General features: G+C 41.1%; 1 long non-coding RNA gene across 1 annotated transcript; it reads right to left on the minus strand.

The window, feature by feature from the left end:
- Window positions 1–13,042: 13,042 nt before the first annotated feature.
- On the minus strand, window positions 13,043–14,502 carry LOC146714355 (uncharacterized). The gene is made up of 3 exons (XR_014918800.1): window positions 14,418–14,502; window positions 13,859–14,033; window positions 13,043–13,642 (listed from the first exon to the last, which is right to left on the minus strand). It is a non-coding gene; the product is annotated as an uncharacterized LOC146714355 (long non-coding RNA).
- Window positions 14,503–22,438: the final 7,936 nt, after the last annotated feature.

Below are 22,438 nucleotides of genomic sequence, written 5' to 3' on the forward strand. Positions count from 1 at the left end.
TCATCAACTGACTCCAACTGCCCAGATCTGATTTTAAAAAAGTTAAAAAAGTATTTTTTGGTGTTGAGAAAAACTTCGGACTGAAAATAAAATGTATTTCTATGGGTCAGTTAGAAGGTACTCACTCTACTTGGATTCACACGGTTCAAAAAGTTTAGGGTAGCATATTAGTTTGGATCACACACCCCCAACGTTCTGTAATGTTACTGATCAGCTCCACATTTATTGTGTATAGTTTTAGTCGCATGTTTTCACAACGGACCTGTTCCTCAAAAGCTGGCAACATTAGAGACCGTTACTCACTCCGGGGCTTCCCCAGAGGCTGGGTTACAGCCCTCAGCTTACTTTGGACCCCTGGAGGCCAAGATGCCAGCTGTGAACTGCACCGGGCTGTCACTGCCTGAGCAGGGTCAGGGCTCTGCGTAGCTGCGGCCCTCCTTCTGTGTGCCAGAGGCCCATGTGCCTACTGGTTTTGTTTCATGTGTGCCAGAGGACCATGTGCCTACTGGTTTTGTTTCACGCGTGCCAGAGGCCCGCGAGCCTGCTGGTTTTGTTTTGGGTGTGCCAGGGGCCCCGGTGCCCGCTGGTTCTGCGGCTGTTTTCGCTGGGGGGCCCGAGGAGCCCGTCCAGCCTCCTGTTTCGCCAGCTGGGGGGCCCGAGGAGCCCGTCCAGCCTCCTGCTTCGCCGGCTGGGGGGCCCGAGGAGCCTGTCCAGCACCATGCCACGTCGGCTGGGGGGCCCGAGGAGCCCGTCCAGCCACCTGTGGCTGCTTCACCACCTGTGGCTGACCACTGACCCGAGCCGTGACATTTTTATCTTTTATTCTTTTAAATCACACGTCAACTACACGAAGTGTAGGTAAGTAAGTAAGTAAGTAAAATTTATTTATATAGAGCTTTTCACAGATAAAAATCTATGGTAACCAAGGTGTTGGTTACGGTAAAGCATGTGACAATAGAAGCTGAGCATATATCATATTCTTTTTCAAAGGTGAGAAAAAAAGATTGATTTTTCTTCAAAAGATTTTTTTCTCATTAAATACACTCAACAAAAATATAAACGCAACACCTTTGTTACTGCTCCCATTCCCCATGGGATGGACGTAGAGACCTAAAATTCATTCCATATACACAATATAATCATCCCTCCCACACAGTGGTCACAAATCAGTCCAAATGTGTGGTAGTGGGCACATCTGCTATATTGAGATAATCCATCCCACCTCACAGGTGTGCCACATCAGGATGCTGATCTGCAGTTGTCGTTTCAAGCTCCATCCCCTAGAGGGAGCAACAAAATGGCCACCAGCACAGCATACAGTAAGTAACCCACACAACCCTGTAGTTCATGCCGCCCTGCCCAGGGAAGGCCCGGAGGGCTAACGGGGGAGGGGCCAAAGGCAACTACACCCGCCATGCACGGCAGCATCCAACTGCGGGCAAGGGGTCAAAAATGCCGGGAGGCAGGGCTCATTTACTCACTGCCTGCAACCAGGCCAACCAGGCAGCAGCGGCACCTTAACTGCTGAGGCTGCATGATAGCAACAACCTTGAGGTCCACTCTACTAGATGGGACCTTAGGAAGGGCTAATTCCCACACCCGGCATGCTCCAATCACCAACAGGTAGCCGGCACTAGACACAACTTGAATTCCCCCTTCACTGTTTCTAAGCTTCTGCGTCACAGTGCTGACAGGTAAAAGAATATGCTTGGAACTCTGACACATCTCCCCAATGTAGCCGAGCTACGAGCCAAGCCCTGCTGGTCACGTTAACCCGCAAGCTGCGGGCGACACGCCAGACAGGCTAACCGGTTGGATTAACGATAGGCCGGCACAAACCGTAGCCTGTCTATTATGTTTATTCCCCACAATGTTAAGCAGGCCAACAGCGAACACTTGGAACGCTGAAGCCGTATCCCTGGTGTGTGAACACACATAGCAGCCGAGCTGCACACTCACACACACACACAACACAAGTGAAGATCAAACGATCACCCGCGTCACGTCTGCACAGCTGTTTTATATGTAAGCTGTGGGGTGTAGCCGGGTGTGCCGGAGTGTCTTAAAGAAATATCCACACGCCACGACCAAGAGGGGTCGTTCCCCGTACATATGGAATATGTAACGGTGTGGAGAGATAGTCTCCATATGCTAGAGAAGATCAGCAAACACACAAACTGTGTGTGATACTTTTTTAAAGCAGGAACGTTTTCCAACATGTCCAGATATGTAACTTACATCTTTATGATTCATTTTAGAGTTTCTAAAATCAGATCGTGGATCAGTGAGTGTGCTGCTGATAATTCTGTTTTCTCCAAAAGTTTCATGAAAGTATCAGATTAGTTGAGGTTAAACTGGTTAGTTTGCAGGGCTGTGGTGAAGGTTACAGAGGTGCTCGGTGCAGAGCGTGGTCAGTGTTAGAGTGCACCAAGGTTAGCAGACGTCAAAGTCAATTTATGCCGATCCTTAAGTTCTCTTTTGAATGCTGGCGTTACAGAGTGCAGGCTTTGGATATCAGCCAAAGAGCTCATGTAACATCTGTTTATATGTTGTTGAACTGAGTGGTGACTGTGACGTGACATCAGCTGATCACAGCTGCAAAGGAAACTCCCAAAACAAATGACTGTGTGACTGAGTCTTTCCTAGGGCTGGGTATCGTCACTGATTTCTAGAATCGATTCAATTCCGATTCACAAGGTCCCGAATCGATTCGATCCACGATTCGATTCGATTCGATTTAAATCTGGGAAATTTTGACAGTCAGAAATATTATAGTTCAGATCAGTACATTTGCATATTTTTGTATCAATAAAAAGGAAGCTGACACACGCAAGACTTTATCAAAGGTGTGAGCATTACAGCAGATGCCTTTGTGTCAAAGCAGCTGAAGATAAAACACAGAAAAACATGAAGGTGATTTTCCTGGCCTGGGATTTTATAAAAATATTCTGCAGTACATCAAAAACGAAAGAAAACCATTAATCAACATATGAACATTACCTCTGACGTTACAGCGGTTTTATTAGAGACACGGTTAAGCGTTTTGCATTTTGAATAATTTTAAAAAGTTTAAATTTGTTACTGTCATATTCCCATATATCATTGTGATGTTGTTTATTCTATTACTCTTGTTCTCTTCTGCTTGTTTTCTTTTTTTCTTTCTCAACAGGTGATCGATATATGCATTTTTTTTTCCTGCCCATTCTGTTGGTTTTTGTTTTTTGCCCTTCTCCCCCGTCCCTCTTCTCAGCTGTTTCTCTTTCCCTCTTTCTTTCTCCCCTTCTTTCCTCCAGTCAAGTCTGTCCCGTATTCAGCAAGTGAAAATAAAATAAACAAAAGGTGAATCAAATGGACCATTATGGCAAGGCTGGGATGGTCAATTTGGTCAAGTAAATCCGTTGGGCATCTTTCTTTGCCTTTAGACAATTATTCTGATGGCAAAAGAGCCAAACGGGACAGGCAAAAAAAAAAAAAATTGTTCAGTATTGAACAGCAGAAATGAGGTTTTCTTTTCGGAAGAATGTAAAATGTAAAAGGGAAAAAAACAGCGCTGTAAGCAACAGTAGACTTGTGCGTAACAAGCAAGCGAATAATGAAGAAAGGGAAACTGTTCTTGAAGTTCAGAGAGAGAGAGAGAGGAAGAGAGAGGGAGAGAGAGAGAGCTGTGCATCATGGTCGAAGCAAAACAGTAAAAGTCAGAGTGAATTCATGACGATGTTTATGTGAAGCGTTTGGATCTTCTTTTGCTCCTGGTTCGGTCAATATTGTTTGGAGAGAGATCAAACTAACAGCTTTAGAATCAGCGCATAAAGGGCGTGAACACAAAGCGCGGACCCGCCGACAGATCAGAATCAGCGAGCTGTCGGCTTTCAGCCCCGACCGTGAGAAAGGCGACATCTAACTGATTCTGATCCGCAGGTCGCGCTGTGTGTTTAAGTCTATGTGCAGAATCCCTGTACCTGCTCTCATTTAATGTCTTAACTGTTTGGTGGTTCTTGAAATTTTGTGAGATGTCACCAGAGATTCTGGCATTTCGGGCAAAATAAATTTATATTAAAAAAATCGATTCTGGATTTTAATGAATCGATTTTACGTTATCCAAGCCAGAATCGATTTTAATCGATGAATCGATTATAAAAACCCACCCCTAGTCTTTCCCATCATGTGTTCATTAATGAGCCTTACAGAGGTGCGTAGTTGTATTTATTAGCAGCAGGTTCCCCGTTTGAAGTCTTTATGCTAAGCTAACCATCTTCTGACATGAATGGACAGAATAAGGTCAATATTTTCATGTGACAGCAAATCTTTGACAAATCAATGCCCCCAAAGAACGATGACTTTATACTCTTGGATGAAATTAAATTACTGTGATATCTGGTTTGATTGTTGTGCAGACAACTCTGTACTTTGCAGTTCAGCAATTTGTGCAACAGCTTGTTGTTTTTAAATGTTAAAATAAGTGAGGAAATATTTAAAAATATCTCTAGTGCACATAAATATTACACTTCACCTTCATCATCATATTACGCCTCAACAAAGTATAAACTTGCAGCAGTGACTCACTCTGATACAGAGGATGCAGCTGTCAGCACCCACTGGTCGGTGATCAGAGACCCTGCAGAAAAAGCGTCTACAGCAGTGAACCAGGGCCAACTTCCTGGTGCAGCATCACGAACTCCTGTGATGCTGCTGCTGTTCACAGCACTGCTGCCACATGCTGACAAAGAAGAGAGAGCACAGCTAAACAGATCAGCCAGCACATTAAAACCACTCAGATAGATAAAACTAATCAACACTCTGCTGGGAGATCCTGAGCAGTGACATTCATGTAGATGTTATTTTAACATTAGACTGTGGTTTACATGTGATCCACAGATGTTCCTCCTCTGTCTCAGAAAACTGGACGATTTTACAGAACAAAATCACAGTTTACAGAGAAAACAGAGTCTGAAACAAATGTGGACATCAGAGTTTTATATGTGCTCATTACTGTACAGCTTACAGAAGGAAGACAAGGTTCAAATGTCTTTGGATGCTTACTGGGCTGCTGTGAGTGACAACCTGAAAATGAAAAAACACAGATAAACCTGTTAAACCTGTGAAAGTAAGCACTGATTGTTTTTTCCAACTCGAAGAACCTATCATGCTAAACACAACACTTTTAAGGGGGAGAGGATTGTAGATCTTTAGGTTTAGTTTCTATATTTAAAACAGCTTTTAAGAAAATCTGCATCTTTGCTGAGACAAAATCCAACTCTGTCATTGATGATGTTGATAATTTTGACAGAAAACCTTTAAATATTATCCTACAAGTTCATCTTCAAGTGACATGTCTTTGCTTTAAAGAAAGAAAACAACCAATCAAACCATTTTCTCACCTTTGCAGAAGAAAATGATCACCACAGTGAAGCAGCACAAACTGTTGGAGAGCCATGGTTAACTGCACCTGTTTCAGGTCATCTTAGACTTTAAACATGTCAAATTTATGTCCAGTTCCGCCTGTTCCAGCAGTTATCGGGGCCCCACCAAAGAATCAGGTCAGACTCGTTGGTCTTTGTGCTTTTTTTGACTGCAGTTATGCGCGAGGCACTGAAATTTGGTGCAGGTTCATTTTTCAGTTCAGTTGTGTTTATCCAGCCCCAAATCACAACAACAGTCACCTGATGCTGCTTTATACTGTAAGGTAGACCCTAAAGTAGCAGGTGAGAGTCCCCACACAGCAGTGATGTGTGTAATGTCAGAGAGTCAGTACTAAATAGTCATTAGAAGAAAGCACCCACAAACACACATACAAAGTCATGTTTTTATATTTTAGTGCTTTCCCGAGCTACTTCCCTTAACCATAACTATCAAAAATGAATGCCTAACTCTAACCCTGAGCCCAAACCTAACCATAACCTCGCCGTAACCCTGACACGAAAACAAAAATGCCTTCAAACTCCATTTTATCCCCATAAGGGCTCTTGTTCCCCACAGAGATACGTAAACATGTACACACACACACACACACACACACACACACACACACACACCGAGAAGCAGGAAGGGGCAGATGAGTAAGAGAACAGCTGTTACAAAGACAAAAGCTGCAAAGGTGAGAAAAGGAGAGCGAGACAGTAAAATGGTGCTAACAGAGCTTCATTATGTTGTCTGCGCCTTGTAACCTTCCAGTGAGTATCATGTGTGGGAGTTTAGGCAGCTAATGAGACACACATCACGTGTTAGTGTAGTAAGTGTGTTTTTGTGGTGTGGTTGTGGTGAATGTCTGAGGTCAGTGTGATTGATTTAAACTCAGCATCAGTGAATCTGAACAGTGAAAACAAACTGAGTCAGTAGTTTTAACCTGTCATTAATAAACAGGCTGAATATCCAGTTTGGTCTGACTATGAAACGTGGTTTGGTGTGTTTACTGATCAGGAATAAAGCAAAAGGATCAGTGTTGTGTTCAGGTAACGTTTGATAAAATCAGACACATTATTATCAGAGACATGATGGCTGCTGCCAGAAGGACTTTAATCAAAGTGACGTCCTCTTTCTGACTTAAACACAGAGCTGAATGTTTGCTTTCACTTCTTTATTCAGTTGTTCAGGTTTGAACGCTCTCAGCAGGTGTTTCTAACACTGACCTGGATTACTGAGAACCTTCACAGACATGTCGAACATAATATCCTATTAGAACCATTAGAGCAGGGGTGTCGAACTCCGGGCCTCGAGGGCCGGTGTCCTGCAGGTTTTAGATCTCACCCTGGGTCATCACACCTGAGTTCATTACCAGGCCTCTGCAAGACATGTTGAGGAGGTCGTTTAGCCCTTTAAATCAGCTGTGTTGGATTAAGGACACATCTAAAACCTGCAGGACACCGGCCCTCGAGGCCTGGAGTTCGACACCTGTGCATTAGAGCATGCTGTATGTTACAGGTCCTGCCAACCTCACTCACAACCATTCAGGGTGCTCACCAGCTCCTGTGCTGGCCTCACTGGCTTTTAAATTTCTTATGTTTGTTTTTAAATGCCTTCACAATCTGTGTAAACGTTATAAAAATGCATTTTGGGTCCATCTACACATACTAGCCTCCGGATTCGACAGACACAAGCTGCAAAGAGGCATGTAGGACTGCAACTCTTCTTCACTGTCACAAATTTGCTTGAAAGCCACAAAGGAGCAACGCTGCTTTCAGTTAATACAGCTACAGATGCTCAGGCAAGAATTTTATTCATTGATTTGACTTTAAAACAATGAGGACATACATTTTATTGCAGTAATTAATTATTAACTGGATCCGAGACTTTCTTACTGATCATCCACAGAAGTCAGTTTGTATGAATCATGTTTTATCTGATGAAATCCTTGTTAGTACTGCAGCGTGTGTTAAGGGTGTGTCTAATTAACAAGTTGAGCTTTATTAAAACTTGAGGGTACTAACAAAGATCACAAGAGGAAACAAGAAGTTATCAATAGGTTTTCAATGAAATTTGCTACACAGATCAGCAAAAACACCACTGTGTGTTAGAACAGGAACAGGAAGTGATACTGTACCACAGAGAGAGCCAACACCAAGTGACAGCACCATCCACTTTTTCCATGTGCTCTGGTGGAATACTGACCTAATGAGGTCCCTGCCAGTGCGGTCAGACTGGACTTCCATCCGGCTAATAAAATTGGACCAGTAGTAGGGTGACCATATTTTGTTTTTTTTAAAAAGAGGACACTTAGGGGGGTGGGGGGGGGGGGGGTAATAAAGATAATAATAAAGAACGATTAGACACTGCTAGCATAATTGACAGGTTTTTGACAGGGCTCCCACACAAATGCAAACCAGAGGATGAAGCATCGCCAAAGACTAGAAAATGTGGTAAAGCATTTCTTCCCTTTAGCTTCAACTGCACAACTGCCAAATCTGGGTGTAACAGATCATTGTTTACAACTAGCCCTGTTACAGAAACCAGTTTCTGTCATGGTCCCTGTGTTTTCCCGGCCAGCCCTGCTAGGCTACATATGTTTTTGTTTTGTTTTCATTTTCCCTTCCTCCTGCTCCTGCAGCAGTCGGCCGGGGCGGAGCTCTCTTTGGGCTCCTGGCATGCGCACCTGCCACTATTCAATCACCTGTAGCTTATCACCACTCTCCTGTTTCCTCGCAATCTGGGGAATTGAGCGTGAGTGAGCTGCGAGCAAGAGCAGAGTGTGAGGAGCGGCTGAGACCCCGTGTGTTTGGAGCATCCATCCCTTTCCTCTTCTGCCCGTGGACCTGTGGAAGCCCTTCCCCAATCCCTCACTTTTGTAAATAGCACCTGGTGTTTAATAAAATGAAAAGACTGAACGCAACCCGCTGCCTGCGCTTGAGTCCAACCCGCTAGCCCCGACAGTTTCAGCTTAAACAGTTTTTTCCCTCCCATAAAAAGATCTCAAAACTTTAACCGTTGTAAAAGCTGGTCCTCACTCAGCAGGTTTCCTCCCACTCGAAGCACCAGACTCTTTGTTCCACTGACTGAAGTGTGGAGTCATCCTGCAGCCGCTCTTCTCTCACCTGTTGGGACTCGTCCTGAATTATTATAGCTTTTATCCCACAGTTTCACTCACACTGCATATCTCACACATACGCGTGAATGTTGTGAACAACCTGTTCAGCACTCTGAGAGTCACCTCACACATTTTTAAAGCTGCCTTTCCTTCGCGTTTCTCTGTTTATGTGTGTTTGTGTGTGTTTTATTTTTATCTTTGTTGCGATCCTACGGACTCTTTCTCAAACCTCCACAACACGGCCCGCCACAGTTTTCCAACCCAATTCTCATGTGTTTTCACATTAACAACAACAGCCTTCATTTTTCCTCCATGCTCTCTTCTCCCCACTACTCACAGCTTCTGTCTCTCTCCTGCGGTTCACAGTTGTGGGATGTCAGAGTCCAGTGGGCCGTTCTTCTTTGCCTTTTGTCTTTCACTTTCACTCTTTCCAGTCTCTTCCTTTGCCATTTCAACTCCCAGTATGGCAAATGTGAAACTCACAGTCTTCTCAAGCCCATTCACACACAATGATGTCGCAGGTGAACCTCCCAGCTTGTGATCAGGAGCGCATGCTTCCATGGTATTTATACATGATGCTGAACCCTTTAGGGTGTAGCCTAGCAGGGTTTAGGGTTTAGGGCAGTGTTGCTGTCTGTTCACCTTGTTGACTCTTGATGTTGACGCTGTTGCTCTCGAACTGCATTTGGTCTTCAGGAAGAGATTGATTGTGCTCGAAGCTTGTTCTTCAGGTTAAGATGTAAATGGAGTGAAGCTGTGTAATATTCAGCCAAAACACGGCTGGATGCGGTTCCAATTATGTTAAGCTATCATTTTGCTCCGGCCGCTGTGCTTGTGGAGGACGTTGATCCAGTTCTGTAGCCACCTGTACAAACACACTAAAACATTTATTTAATATCATTTTCATCACTACTTATTATCACTTTCCCTCTCTTATTTTCTATCCACATTTTAACACATCACTCTCTGTTATACACACACCCACGGCATGTCTAATCACCCACACTTCTCTTCACTGCATTCAATCATACAATCAAAACCTGGATTTGCCTGGACCACCTGGAGGGATGCCTCCCACGGCCTCACTGGCTGTACTGCTGGGTTCAGCTTTGTGGACAAGCGCGTTCACTGTCCGGCCTTTTCCTTCTGGTGCAAAAGTGTTAAACACCATAAACTAAGGACAGAGTCCTTCCCACAACAGTCCTGAAATCAGATGTTGTATTCCTGAGGTTTCCCTCCCAGTGGCCCATCCAAAACAAAAAACAAAACTAAACAAAACAAAAAAACTACAAACAAAAAGCTCTTATCCATGTCAACATCTCTTTCTATCACACAACCATCTTCCACACACTTGGAGTTTTCAACCAGACCACGTAGAGGAATGCCTCCCACAGCTCCAGTAACCGTTTTGCTGAGTTCAGCATCCTTTGTACAAACAAGCATGTCCGCTGTTCAGCCTTTCTGCCTTTTTTCACTGGTGCAAAAGTGCTAAAATACCGTACACTAGAACGCCCAAATTATTGAACTTCTAAGATCCTGCACTTACTACCGCAACAAGGTGCAATTTCTCAGATTAGGATATCCAAATTCGTTGAGTTTCTAGGACCCTGCATCTACTTGTTGCAATAATAAGGAACCGAGACTTTTCCCGTCGGTCTGGTTAAAAATCCTGCCCAAATCAAAGCAGCTCACCATTGCAAATCCTTTGCAGTCCATCTCTTGGTTCTCTTAAAAATTCCTGAATGTGTGAGTCGCCGAAACACACCCCGCAGTTCCCCCTTTTTGAAAACAACGGTGGGACTGAGGCAATTTTACCTCAGGATGGCCAGTCACAGCGTGCTCATGATTCAGCGAAACTCACCGGAGGAACCCTGCTCGACAACGCCAAATTGTTGTGGAAAATTTAACAATAACCTGCAACACAGCCAGTGAGCTTAATTTGAAGTGGGTTTAATAAACACTGCAATGTGGAGAGAGCATCCCAGTGAAACACCAGGACCATCTCTAAATTGTGGCTACCGCCCTTACATCTTATATACAGACACACAGACAAAGAACATAGCACAAACTCACATGTTGGCCCCTCTCACACGGGGGCTATACCTTCTCCCTCACAGAGAGAATTATGACCTTGTTTTCTGCTTAGCCGTCACCTAAGGATTTACATCCCTGATAAGCAGAAGGAGTCCCACTATCTGTGTCTCCCATTACAATGGCCTCACTGTCTTAACTTTCCACATGCATGTAAACTGGTCTCAGGAGCGCTCTTACTATGGTAAAGTGAGAAAGTGATATTACTTTAACTAATGTGATATGATTAAATATGTGATTAATACATGACAAAAGAAATCTGCCACCACATTCCCTAAACGACAGCCAATCAGAACAGTCCAAGGGAAGGCAGACGTATATAAGACAAAAGACATTAAGACTAGCTTTAAAGGAAATATTTAAAAATATGTATATAAATGCTGCTCATCCAAGTTTTAGTTGTGGCTGTCATGGTCCTGGGTCGGTGACCCAGCGCTTTTAGTTTATTATCATTTTCTAGTTTATTATTATGATGATGATGATTATTATTGTTTGAGTTCTATGTGTTATATTCGGTCTGCCTTTGAGTCTGCGTCTGTGTCTCTGTCTGTCTATGGTGTCAACCCATCTGTTTGTGAAGCTGTCTGTTTAGTTCTGTGTCTTGTTTGGTTCCCCGTGTTTGAGTTTCCTGCTTTATTGTGAAGGTCTCTGTCTGATGTGAGTGTGTTCAGTTTACATTTCCCCTGTCCCGTCAGCTCTGATTCCTCCCAGCTGTGTTGCCCTCCTGTCTCTCATCCCCTGATTACTGGTGTGTGTATTTAAGTGTGTTCTCCTGCCTGTTGCCGGTTCATCTGTGTTCCTCTGTGCCAGTCTGTGTTACTCGGTGTCCTGCTCGTCGTCTGCCTCTCTGCGTCTCATCCCTTTGTCGTATGCTCCCAGGTCTGTTATTTTAGTTCTCCCAGTTTAGGTGTTTTCAGTTATTTGTTATGCCCCACTGCTTGTTTGCCACTACACCTTTGTAAATAAACCTCACCAGCATTTCATCCACTGCCTGCATCTTGGGTCCTTCATCCAACTCCACACGGCTCGCCTCGGCAGCCGTGACAGTGACAGTGTTTCCCAGATGTTTTTGTTTTGTTTCTTTGTCTTTTGTTTGTTTGTTTGTTTGTTTGTTTCTTTGGGGGGGGTGGGGAGGGGTGTTCGTTTGTTGTTAAATTGGAAGGAATGGTTGTGCTACAGACCATAAGCTGATTATTGATAGATGATGTATCTTCTTTGAAAAAAAAACAAAACAAAAAAAACAAAAACAACAGAGCGACGGTAGAGAAATAATAGCTACAGATTATAGATAGAATGATTTCTCATGATCAAACTGACTTTTTCAGGTCCTTAAAAAGTTATTAAAAAAAAAAAAAAAGTTATATTTTGTCCATTTGCCATTATAGGCATAAAAAAGTACCTAATTCAAAGGATGAATCAGTGTAGTGTCTACACCAGGGGTGGGGAACTCCAGGCCTCATGGGCCGGTGTCCTGCAGGTTTTGGATCTCACCCTGGGTCAGCACACCTGAATCAGATGATTAGTTCATTACCTGGAGAACTTCAAGACATGTTGAGGAGATTATTCAGCCATTTAAAATCAACTGTGTTGGATCAAAGATGCATCTAAAACCTGGAGGACAGTGACCTTTGAGAACTGGCGTTCCCCCACCCCTGGTGGACACATACCAAAAACAGATGAAATCTTTGGTGCCCGCTTTGTAACTTTCAGTACTATGGAGATCATTTAAAGATTATGGGAGGCTTCATACAATTCACACTAACAGCTAATATTACAACAAAGAACCAATTTAAAAATTTATCTTAAACAAAAGATAGCTGTGCTGTGTTGGATTTAAAGTAAAGAACAGTGTAGGTTACAGTGTAGCTGAGGTCAATGTGAAATAAAGCTGATGATACTTAAAAGAAAGTGTATGGCTATTTAAAGTAACAGCAATGGTTCACATTCCTGTATAATAAAGACTAACAGGATGTTCATAATTATTAAGTGGTCTGCCATGCTGTCCCAACGTGTGACATGTCCTAAACAAGTTTGGTGCCTCAAAAGTGAAACTGAAAGGTTAAAGAAGGAGAGACAAATAGAAAAGCATCATTTATAATTTACTTAAGCATGTAACACAGCTTATAACAGAGGAAAATGCAGTGTTCCTGCAGCTGCAGCAAGACAAGCAAATTTATGCCGCTGTATGCAAAACTCATAACTCATAGTCACTGGGTCTTACAGACATGCTCTGCAACCCCCCCCCCCCCCCCCCCCCAAATATTTGTTGGTATTAACAGCTGAAAGACAAGAAAAGCTGACAACTGTTTTATAATTGTTTTACATGTGCTTAAAAATGGATTCCAGATAGAAGCCAGACTGGCTATAGCACAGCACTTGGAGAACAAGACTGAATCACAGTAATGACGACTTCCCAATTACAACAAAAATGCGTAAGATTCACTCTTTATGTTAATTGTGTTGAAATATTTAACCAAATTGACAAAGAATAAAGCCAACATTCTAAAAATGAAAACAATGACTGACAATAATGACTCTGAACATTTACTCACATTATTTGAACAGGAACTCACTGTTACATTTAATAAACAGGAAGACAGATACTCAGAGTTGCACCATTCAGCAAGCTCTGTAGGATACATTTATTCATTTATTTGATTGAGATTATACTTGAAAAGCCCGATTGACTAATTAGTACATCAAATAGTGCAAAACTGTGGCTACATGCAGGGCATATTGCTTGGCATTTGCTGTTGGTATCTCTCAAAATGCACAGGGCGGCAGCGGTTTTCAACATTATTGCAGGCTACAATCACAGGCTTTTGATGTGATATCACATTAAGTTCACAACCATTTACAAACTGGATGTCATGTACCAGTATGTTTGAACTACTGATACACAAGTTATCTGGGAAGGCATTAATTAGACGTCGACCATTTCGGCTGCAGATCCTATCGATATTCACCCGATCTCTGCTCTCGATGAAGGACTGCACTGGAGTTCTGCACCAGAGGTCTTTCTTTTTCAAATATCTGTTAAATCAGTATTCCATTTCACAGTAATCAAGATACATTACACATTACTCATTAAACATCTTCACGTGACCTAGTTAAATCGCAAATCAGTTATCCTCTTGATGACAACAAAAATAATAATAATCATCATCATCACGTTATTTTTTTTTTAGCTGTCTCCATATTATATTAATTTGCTCCTTACAAGGAGGGAACTATTAATTTTTAACTCACTTCTCCCACTCTCTTGGAAGACTTCGGTTAAATTCATCTTGAAGGATGTGTCTTCTGATAAATTCGTCATATTTACTTCGGAGGCTTGTGCCTTGACAAGGTAAAGAGTTCGTAGTGCCCAGATGGACAAGGGCTACAGTGACCATGGCAGTCAAGACAGCAAAGTTCATTTTGTCTACAGTGAAAGAAAGAAAACAACATTGACCGAGTAATGTGTTTAAAATCAATTTAGCTGGGATGATGAACAGCAGTACTAGTTTGTGTTATTCTGTTACCATAGACATCTGATATTATCATTATTATTTGTATATTGAGACAAACACGCAGGGCTGATGAAAACTGAACTTTTGTAATAACTGAGTCAGTCATTTTTCCTTTCCCATATTTGCTTTTTATTATTCTTGTAAAGTATGACAGCACTTCCAACTGTTCCTAATGACGACACACATTTAGAAAATAAAAAAAAATTATTTCACACTCGCACAGACAGACAAATCATAAACAACATTAAATATGAATATGTAGAGCAACAGAATAAGAGACAGAACAGTTGGCTTACCTTTCTTTGATGTGGTGTTGGGGAAATGAAGTGGAGGTGTAGTCAGTTAAAACTCCATTTCTTTTTTCCTCTTTTATAACCTCACAACCAAATAGCCTCCCTAAACAACAGCCAATCAGAACAGTCCAAGGGAAGGCAGACGTATATAAGACAAAAGTCATTAAGACAAGCTGTAAAGGAAATATTTTAAAAATATATATAAATGCTGCGTATCCAAGTTTTAGTTGTGGCAGTGTTTCCCAGATGTGTTTTTGTTTTGTTTGTTTTTCTAATTGGGGGGGGGGGGGGATTTGTTTGTCTTTAAATTGGAAGGAATGTTTGTGCTACAGACCAAAGGCTGATTATTGATAGAGGACGTATCTTCTTTAAAAAAAGAAAGCAAAAAAAAAAAAGCAGAGCAACGTTAGAGAAATAATAGCTACAAATTATGGAAAGAATGATTTCTCATGATCAAAGTGACTTCTTCAGTTCCTTAAAAAGTGTTATATTATATATATATATATATATATATATATATATATATATATCCATCCATCCATTCGCTTCCGCTTATCCTTTTCGGGGTCGCGGGGGGCGCTGGAGCCTATCCCAGCTGTCATAGGGCGAGAGGCGGGGTACACCCTGGACAGGTCGCCAGTCTGTCGCAGGGCTAACACACAGGGACAGACAACCATTCACACTCACATTCACTCGCACATTCACACCTAGTGGCAATTTGGATTATCCAATTAACCTATCCCCACAAGTTGCATGTCTTTGGACGGTGGGAGGAAGCCGGAGTACCCGGAGAGAACCCACGCAAACACGGGGAGAACATGCAAACTCCACACAGAAAGACCCCGGCCTGATGGTGGAATTGAACTCAGGACCTTCTTGCTGTGCGGCAACAGTGCTAACCACCGTGCCACCGTGCTGCCCTATATATATATTAATATATATAATTTTATCTTTAGACACTTCTTTATTGGCATCCTGTTTAAAAAATAATAATGATTACACCACATTATCAATAGTTAATCTAAAAAAGAACATAAGATGACAAATGGTATTAAGTAACAAAAATTGTAAATAACTACTTGTATTATAACAACCCTAAACAACAAACAGAACATTTTTCTCTAAGTAGAAAAAAATGGTCTCTGTTTAAGCTGTTTCACCACCAGTATAACCCACTGGAATCGTGTCTAGTAGATGGTTTACATTTCAACTGTTTGTTTTGGCTGCTAAAATACTTTGCTTGCTCTTTGTTATAGTAAAAGTTTGTTGATATAACTTAAAGTTCATGGTCACTGATCATGATAGAAGACTGACACAGAAACTGAATTTCTGCAGAAGGGAGATAATTTATATGACTGAAGGGTACCAATTATATTTTTAATTATTAAATCTAAAGTTTTACTCAGTTGTTGTAAGACATAATTTAGTTAGTTAGTTCACTCTTGACAACATGGCAACCCAAATTACATTTATGTAATAACTGATTTGATTCTTGTCTGCAGAAATCCATATGCTTTCATTTTTGGCTTTGTGTAATTGTATGGTGTTATGTTGAAATGGTTCAAAATTCTGCTCTGCTGCACATAATGTAGTTTCATAAGTTGAAAGGGATATTAATAATTAACAGTTGATCATGAATAACATAAATGCAGCCATGTGAATTATTAATAATAACGGATGAGGGCAGTGAGTAACACAAAATCAAGTTTACAAAGTTCAATTTTGCCATTTTATTGTTTATTTCTCACTTCTGTGACCTGAAATACAGAGATCAGAAGAACCAGACTGTTGTGTCTCAGAGCTACGATGTTTTAACTATGAACTCAGTGCAAGACAATATGTACACACACACACACACACACACACACACACACACACACACACACACATATGTACAGACTACATATGATTTGTCTTCAGTGGTCAGAATGTCTGATGATCTTTGGCCTATTTGTAGAAGAAGAAGTCCAGGCTGTGTGTCGTCTTACAAGTTTTAAAATCAGACCTTGGGACAGTACATTTCACATGTTTTTTCATATTATGAAATGTGCTGCAAAACAAACTAAGGCAAACCAACCGTGTCATGTAAAGGTTTAATGAGAGCACTGCTGTGCTGTGTTGGATTTAAAGTAAAGAACAGTGTAGGTTACAGTGTAGCAGAGGTCAATGTGAAATAAAGCTGATGATACTTAAAAGAAAGTGTATGTCTATTTAAAGTAACAGCAATGGTTCATGTTATAATTATAATAGTCCATGCTTTTATTAGTAAACATGTCACTCTTTCTTCATAGATTTCTTTCATTGATCTTAGTTGACATAGTTAAATAACAAATACTTAGAAAAAAGTTTTTTTTTAAAAAGTACACGTCTAGATGTTAATAATTAATAGCTGATCATGAGATGACATATAAAAACCAATGCAGATCATTCGTCAGAATTGTGTCGAGTGGTGAAATTGGATCATTTGGACGATGAATCTCAGCAGTTTATTGTTGATTTTGTTGTTTTGTGGTCTGATTTTGGCCCAGGATACTATCGAAACACAATCACATTCATGCGTTCACACATGTAATAACGCCAACGAGTTTGGTGCAATGAGAGAAAAAATACATTCTTTGGAAATCAAGGTGATGAACATTGAAAACAGGCTGACAGGCTGCGGAAGTCTCATTCTGCAGCTGGAACAAAAGGGTAAAGAACAAAACTCAAGCAGAAGTGTATTTTTGTGATGTTACACTTTTTTTTTTTAGAAAAAAAATGGTGTGAAGAGTCATACTTTAACATTTTTACACTTTTAGTCTGAAATAAGCTTTTCTTTTTTTCCCTAGAGAGAAACATTGTCATATTAACCCTTTAAAGCCGGTCGGAGCGGGCACGCTCCGTTTTGCGCAACTACTTTTAAATCCTGGTACCACTGCAACCATGTAAGCTAGCGCAATAATTATTTTTGCATATGAAACCGGAGAAGTTGTACTTACATCTTATGCCATCAGCTTGTCCTAGGTCACGGTTTCCTTCCACATATAGCTTTGCAAAAACTGCATAAAAAGCACTTGCAGCAACAAAAACATAATATTCCAGAAACACTCTTTGCCGATCCGATCAGCTGTTCATAACACTTCCTACTTTGGAATAGACGTCAGCGCGAATTTTTGCATGTCCGCCATTACCTGTCCGAAGCTGAAAGTGACGTAATTTTCGTGGAAATGTAGTTTTTTACCATCGGGGCCTCATGAGCCTATACTGGTGTTTTTAAAAGGTATCTTTATGAGTTTCTGTGTCGTTTCTGGGATGCTTAGAACTTAAATTGCACTGCTGGAAATTGTTTATTTTGATGCATATGCTGCTTTTTTTGCAAATTTGCATTATTATATTTATTTTCGTTTTTCTTACAGTATATAAAAATTGGTGTATTTCAGAAATAAAACTATGAAGACATTCAAAATAAATTTCCTGTGGTGGGAAACTATTTTGTGCAACTTTTTTGTATTTACAGTTTTGAGGGATAAACCTCTTAAATTTCTCTAACTAGAAATATATGTTATAAAAACAAAAATGATTTTCATTTTTTTTGTAGTTTATTGCACTTTTTGCAATTTATGTAATTACCATGCACCTAATGCATACATATTATTAAAATTTAGGCTGTAATGGTTGTATTGATGTATAGCGACTTGAAATGCTCCCAAAAATGGCACCACACCATGTCCGCTCTGGCGGACTTGGTTCTATGGTAGGTCTTAAAGGGCTAAGTGCTGGAATTGGGGGAGGTTCACCATTGGGTCCCTTTAACACAGACCAAACTATAATCTACAATAGAGTGTTTGTAAACACTGGAAATGCCTACAACGAACTCACAGGTAAGATTCTTCTTGATGTTTGTGTAAGTGAAGTAAATAAAGACAAAAAAGAAAAATGCATTGTGTGGTTTTGCATGTTTGTGGTCAGTAATAAGAAATTTAGTTTCACATTTGCAGATTCTGAAAAAGAAAACAGATTTAAAGATATTATAAATGTTTAACTGAGGTGTTTCCTGAATCTGCACGTGTAAAACCTGCTTCTTCAGAAAATGACAAAAAATTAAAGGAGTTTACTCATTTTTTTTCACCAGGTATCTTCACAGCACTTGTTTCTGGTGTGTACTTTTTTACCTATTTCTGTCATTCTGGAGGTGTCCGTAAAACATCGCTGCATTTGTACAAGAACAATGAGGTGATACTGCACATCCATGATCACCAGTCAGCTGACACGGCTGATAATGGAGGAAATGCAGTGTTCCTGCAGCTGCAGCAAGGTGATAGAGTCTATGTGCGCTTAAAGGCAAATACACACGTCTATAGATCCAGCACATTAACAAATTTCAGTGGATTTTTGGTCAAAAAAAAAAAACAATTAAAAATAGATGCACATGACTTTGAAATTGTATTTAGCTGCAGTGTTTCTTGTGTGTGCTCCAATAAAACACATTTAAATCATACCTACGGTGGTGTTTACTTCACTTTTGTGTTGGTAAACGATTTAATGCTGGTCAAAATATTAAAAGACTGTTTAAATGTGTACAAGTACAAACTTACTCTCTAATTTATTTGTAGTTAGTGGAAGAACAGCATTATGTCTGGAAACAGTTCACGGGAAAGATTCATAAATTCATTTTTTCTATCTCTGAAACCAGGATAAAACTGAAACATGATTTGGTGTGTCTCTGTCTCAGAGGAAAACCAGTAATAACTCAAAGTAACGAGATGCAGTCATGCTTGGATTACACCTACAAAAGTGGCTGTTGACCTATTAGAGTTGCCAGAAAATGGTAACTCCAAGATTATTGTAAAAAAAGAGCAGTAGTAAATAGAGATGGACCGATCCAATCGGATATCGGAGAGAAATAAAAAATGTAATCCGATCCATTAAATATATATCGGATTCATATCGGTATTGGCCGATATCCAAATTTATGATATCGGTATCGGACATAAAAAAGTGGTATCGTGCCATCTTTAGTAATAAAGATGGTTGACAGACTGGTTCAGTATACCTGCTGCTGCCTGTAGTGCATCTTTCAGCAATATGGAGAGCATTGCATTAACGCCAGTAGCATGATTTATGCTGCTCCACAATGAAATGCTACAATGTGGAGGCAGGATGGTGTGTTTTGTGTCCATTTTGACTAGGAGCAAAAATAAAATTTTAACAGCTCAATTAAGAATAATAGTCTATCTGACATTAATAAATATGTGATTAATTCTTAATTGTTTCAGATCACAAAGGGTTTAAAACAAAACAAAACAAACACACTTGGTTTTCACAGAAAAACATCTGTTATCACATAGTCATTTACCTAAGAAATCAAAACATAAGAGCCTTCATGATTCTAATTTATTTTGTATTTTAAGTCGGTGCTGTTGGGTTCTTGGGCATTCAAGCGCAGAGGTTCCTAAAACAACAACTGACTGATCTCAAGAAAAGATTAATGGTTCATGTGTGTCATGCAAAGTGCCCTTCTTCCAGTAGAGGGAACGATTCATCCACTAGTATTTAAAACTCCAACCACTGAGATTTCCACTCAGAAACAACATGCTCTAAAATCTACAAACATGTGACTAATATATGTGTATTACACAGCCACAAAGCAGTATCTTTGAAGGTGCTTGTTATGTATTAAAGGAGAAATCCAGCCACCCCCTGGCCACAAGCGATTGCACTACTAATTAGGGTAATAGGCTGGAATGATTTGAGTTATTAGAATAGCCTGATTATAAAAAAAAAAAAAACCTTTGTTTCAATACTTTGTTTAAGTCACTGCTCTATATTTCACCATGTCGCCTTGTAAATGTGAGCATTTCACCCACAGCTACAATTAAAAACAGACCTGCAATAGAAATTTTATCTTGTAGTGTGCCCGTGAATAGATAGAAGATGTCATAATAGACATTATGTCCATGCAGCCTCCAAAGAAACTGATAACACAACAGCAACAGTGAAAATTATGCTTTCATAGTTTCATGTGAATCCAGTGAGACGGAAGTAAATATATATATATATATATATATATATATATATATATATATATATATATATATATATATATATATGTAGTCGGATGGTAACAAAGAGAGGGAAGGTAGTCAGAACTGAGGGGATTGAACTACCAGAAGGCAACATTGCAGACATAGAGGACAGTTACAAGTACCTGGGGATCCCGCAGGCAAATGGGAACCATGAAGAGGCCGCTAGAAAGGCTGCAACCACCAAGTACCTGCAGAGGGTCAGGCAAGTCCTGAGGAGTCAGCTGAATGGTAAGAACAAGATCCGGGCCATCAACACGTACGCCCTACCCGTGATCAGGTACCCTGCTGGGGTAATAGGCTGGCCAAAGGAGGAGATAGAAGCCACTGACATAAAGACAAGAAAGCTCCTTACCATGCATGGAGGGTTTCACCCCAAGTCCAGCACCCTGAGGCTGTACGCTAAGCGGAAGGAAGGGGGCCGGGGACTGGTGAGTGTCAGCACCACAGTCCAGGATGAGACAACGAACATCCAAGAATACATTGGGAAGATGGCCCCAACTGACCGAGTGCTCAGTGAATACCTCAGGCAGCAGAAACCCAAGAAAGAGGAGGGAGACGAGGAACCATCATGGAAGGACAGGCCCCTGCACGGTATGTACCACCGGCAGATAGAGGAGGTGGCTGATATCCAGAAATCCTACCAGTGGCTGGACAAAGCTGGACTGAAAGACAGCACAGAGGCACTAATCATGGCAGCACAAGAACAAGCTCTGAGCACAAGATCCATAGAGGCTGGGGTCTATCACACCAGGCAAGACCCCAGGTGCAGGCTGCGTAAAGATGCCCCAGAGACAATCCAGCACATAACAGCAGGGTGCAAGATGCTAGCAGGCAAGGCATACATGGAACGCCATAACCAAGTGGCCGGCATAGTGTACAGGAACATCTGTGCCGAGTATAACCTGGAAGTCCCGAGGTCAAAATGGGAGATGCCCCCAAGGGTGGTGGAGAATGACCGAGCTAAGATCCTGTGGGACTTCCAGATACAGACGGACAAAATGGTGGTGGCTAACCAACCGGACATAGTGGTGGTAGACAAACAGAAGAAGACGGCCGTAGTGATCGATGTAGCGGTTCCGAATGACAGCAACATCAGGAAGAAGGAACACGAGAAGCTCGAGAAATACCAAGGGCTCAGAGAAGAGCTCGAGAGGATGTGGAGGGTGAAGGTAAAGGTGGTCCCCGTGGTAATCGGAGCACTAGGTGCGGTGACTCCCAAGCTAGGCGAGTGGCTCCAGCAGATCCCGGGAATAACATTGGAGATCTCTGTCCAGAAGAGCGCAGTCCTGGGAACAGCTAAGATACTGCGCAGGACCCTCAAGCTCCCAGGCCTCTGGTAGAGGACCCGAGCTTGAAGGATAAACCGCCCGCAGGGGCGTGCTGGGTGTTTTTTTTAATTTATATATATATATATATATATATATATATATATATATATATATATATATATATATATATATATATATATATATATACGTTTTTTGCTTGTGTGTTTGACTTGGCTGGAGTATTGTAGGCAACCCATTGGGTGTGTGGACACACACATTTGTGAATGCAATAACTTTAGAACGACACAACATAGGATTTTGAAATTCATACCACAGGTGCATCTACTATGAGGCTGGGAGGTACCACTTTACTGGAAGCAGTAGACCAGGGTCCTTCATGAAACCACCTGTTTAATCAAATACTAAATAGGTCATGAAGGGTTAGCAACTCACATCCACACTGATGTTATTAAAGTAATGGTTAACTTAGAGTTTTGCTTCATGATAGAGAAGTCAAAGGAAACCACAGATATGAAATGGTTCTCACTGATGTAAGAGAAACAATTAATAGATTTAACATGACAATGGCAGAGTGAAGCTGTTTGTTTACTATATATGTAGTTATACTTATTTGCACACAAATAGTTCATAGTTCACCAGTTCATAGCAATCAGTTATCTAGGATCGACCT

This window comes from Copadichromis virginalis, linkage group LG3 (genome assembly GCF_057382275.1).
Source record: "Copadichromis virginalis isolate Kocher_CV1m ecotype Utaka linkage group LG3, C_Virginalis_male_GT1.1, whole genome shotgun sequence".
Lineage (NCBI taxonomy): Eukaryota > Metazoa > Chordata > Actinopteri > Cichliformes > Cichlidae > Copadichromis > Copadichromis virginalis.